The following is a 3369-nucleotide window of genomic DNA, read 5'->3' as shown; positions in this document are numbered from 1 at the left end:
TTTTTTTCTCATTTGCAGCCTTTCAGCTGAAAAAAAAATGGTTCTCAAAGTAAGAAATGGCCTCATGAAATTGATTAAAGTCTGAGAATGTCTCAAGGTCAAGATCAAATCAAAACCTAGGAGGTCCTGGAGGGTAAGACAATATTAAAAGAGACTCCACATGGATGAGAATCAAGGCACTCCAGCTAAATGAATGAAGATATATGCGTGACTCAAACTGGCACAATTTGCAGTGGAAGAATCACCCAGTCAACCCACATAATTGTAAGTAATTTTGTTTTTTTTCTGTTTTTAATTGCTCAGTTTTTAGAAGTTAAATTTTACATCTGGGCTATATGATGATTAGGTTGTATTTTAATTTATTTTCTCTTCATTATTGGATACATTTACTTCTTTTCATACCTAATTCATAGTGAAGTATGATTTATCTCACAATACTAATAAAGGTTTCAAAGGGGGAGTGGCAGGGGTAGGTGAGAGGGAGAATTTTTCAGTTTTACTGTAGAAACATGAATATTGTTGGACTATTACTTTAACAAGCATTTCTACTTTGGTAAGATAAATACAAATTTAAGTGTGTTTTATAGAGGAAAACACTGTATATAAAATGGTATTCCTTCATAGACTGGAGTGCAGGTCATGGTTTTCTATTTTTTCATGTTGAAGTGGGCCACAAGCTACCATCCAGTTATTTCTCATGGATGTTCATGGAAGTTCACGGATGTACTTCATCAATTCCCATACTGTTGGCCTGCCCATTAAATATGTTTTTTAAAAAATTGAATTAATGGCCAGCACTTTAAAAATTAGGTGATTTTTTTTCGCATAAAAGTATAGAGTATTCCCCCCAAAATATATATAAACACTTTGAATAATTATAAAGGCAGTATTTCTTAAAATACATTTCATTTTCAAAATTGAGCTATCAGCTGTGCATACATTTTGGGGGGATACCCTGTATATGGTAGATAGACTAGATTGTTACTCTGCATACTTCACATACACACAAGTTTTTAACTAAAATGTTAAAAATTACACTTCTAAGTGAGCTTCCAAATATTATTTAGTTTTCGCTTTCACCAATCAGGTTTACTTAAGTGATATTTTAAAAACAGTTTTGAGCTGCTTCTGGTGTCAAGCATGATCGTGGAGGTTATGGTTTATCTGTAGTGGTATTCCTATCACCATTTTGTGGGAATCAAGGAGCAGTGCCAGAAGATTCATCCTTTAGTTGTTGTTGCTACTATGTTTGTTTCCAGTGTGGACCTAATTGGAAAGGCATGTTCCTGGAACTAACCATTCACAGCAGCAGTAGCTTCCTAATTGTATTGTTCTTGGAGTCCACAGTTCAACTGAAATATTCAGGATGTCCCACTTTCCTGATTGAAGTTGATAGCTTAATTGAGGTCTGATTCTTCATAGTTCTCTTTGTAATTATTCCTAAAAATCCACCCTCAATAAATTGCAAACACTCAGTTTTCCATATTGAGGCCCTTTAATCTGTATTTAAAATAGTCTTAGTGGTTTCTATTTTCTATAACTGACCTCTGAGTAATACCCAAGGAAAACTAAGATAACTAGCAATACTTGACCATATTTTAGTTATGATAAAAATAGGTTGATTGGAAGGAGTAGACTCTAGTTTACCTAGCCTTCAATCCCTCAAATGGAGGTGGTCATATGTTACATACCGTTTTTCCATGTATTTGTAATTTGTTTTTAATTTTTAAAAATCCCACTTCTCTCATTTATTTTATTCTCCTGGCCCTTGTAGAGATCTGCATTTGCCATTCTTTTAATACATATCTAAAACATGGTTGAAAAAATAATTTTGATGGAAAATCTTTTAAAGGATGCAAAGGATGCAATTCTTTCATTTTGTAACTACTCCAAAATGTCTCAAAGTAAAAGGTGGGCCATCAGAAAACTATATACCTAACCTACATTATTTAAGCTGCTGATAGAGCTAGTTTTACTGAATTAAACTTTATCATGATCTTACAAACATATATGACAAGACTCTTCCTATAAACGTAGTTGTTTTCTTAACCCTGGTTGTTGTTTTGTTTAAGGTTCACCATTTCTTTTTTTAATTATTTTTTTTCTTTATAAGGTATTATATATGTGTAACCCTGGTTTTTTTTGTGTGTGTGTCAATTGTAATGTCACCTCTATGAGCACACAGAAAGGAAATTTTTCAGGTCAAGTTTTTTCTTAAGATTAGATAAGAGCTGATATTTTGCTTTTTACATTGATTGTTAGAAAGGAAGAACCAAAGCCCACTTGAATGGTTGACTTCTAGTAAGTATACAAGACTTCATGCATGCACCTTGTATATTAAACTTAACCCTGGATGTCTTATTATGCAACTTTTGTATTCTCTTTACCCATATTTATTCAGATAATTAAAAACAATCTTATTGAACAATATTTTGAAACTTATATTGAAACCCAAATTGTTTTCCACAGATGCTGTACCATTTTATATTCCAACAAGCAATATATAAGAGTTTAAATTTTCCCCATCCTCTCCAATAGTTTTTTTTCTTTTTGTTGTTGTTGTTCTTGTTACAGCCTTGCTAGTGAGAGTGAAATAGTGTTTCATTGTGGTATTGATTTGAATTTCCCAAATGACTAATAATGTTGAGGTTCTTCTCATATACTTATTGGGCATTCCTATCACATTTGGAATAATGTCCACTCAAGTACTTAGTCATTTTTTAAAAATAATATGGAATGCTTCAAGAATGTGTGTCACCGTGGTTCAAACCTCCAGTACAATCTACACTAATAAAAGACAAACATGCAAATTGACCGTACCTTCGCTATGCCTTAAGCCACGCCCACCAGCCAATCAGAGCGACTATATGCAAATTAACCCAACCACGATGGCGGCTGGCAGCCACGGAACTGGAGCAAGCAGGAGGCTTGGTTGCCCAATGATGGAGGAAGCCAAGCTTCCTGCCTGCCACGGCCCGGCTCTGAGCTCCACTCAAAGCAACAAAGTTTCAATTATAGAAGGTAAATAAACCCCAGATACCTGCTTTCAGCCGGCCGTGGCCATGGAGCTGGAGTGAGCAGGAGGCTTGGAGGAAGCCAAGCTTCACTCCTGCCCTCCCTAGCTGGCTCTGAGCTCCCCTCAAGGCTACAAAGTTTCAATTATAGAAGGTAAATAAATCCCAGAATAAAAAGAAAAAAAGAAAAAAGGAGATGCTGTGAGCTTCCGTTGCTGGGGGGGCTTGGCCAGCCTGAAAACGGCCCTCAGACCCTCACCCAGACTTGCCAGGCACCCCTGTGGGGACCCCCCACCCTAAAGAGGGTGTGGCCAGCCTGAAAACAGCCATCAGCCCCTCACCCAGACTGACCAAA

Source organism: Myotis lucifugus, unplaced genomic scaffold (genome assembly GCF_000147115.1).
Source record: "Myotis lucifugus unplaced genomic scaffold, Myoluc2.0 scaffold_2, whole genome shotgun sequence".
NCBI classification, from domain to species: Eukaryota; Metazoa; Chordata; class Mammalia; order Chiroptera; family Vespertilionidae; genus Myotis; species Myotis lucifugus.
Note: the sequence above shows the minus strand (reverse complement) of the source record.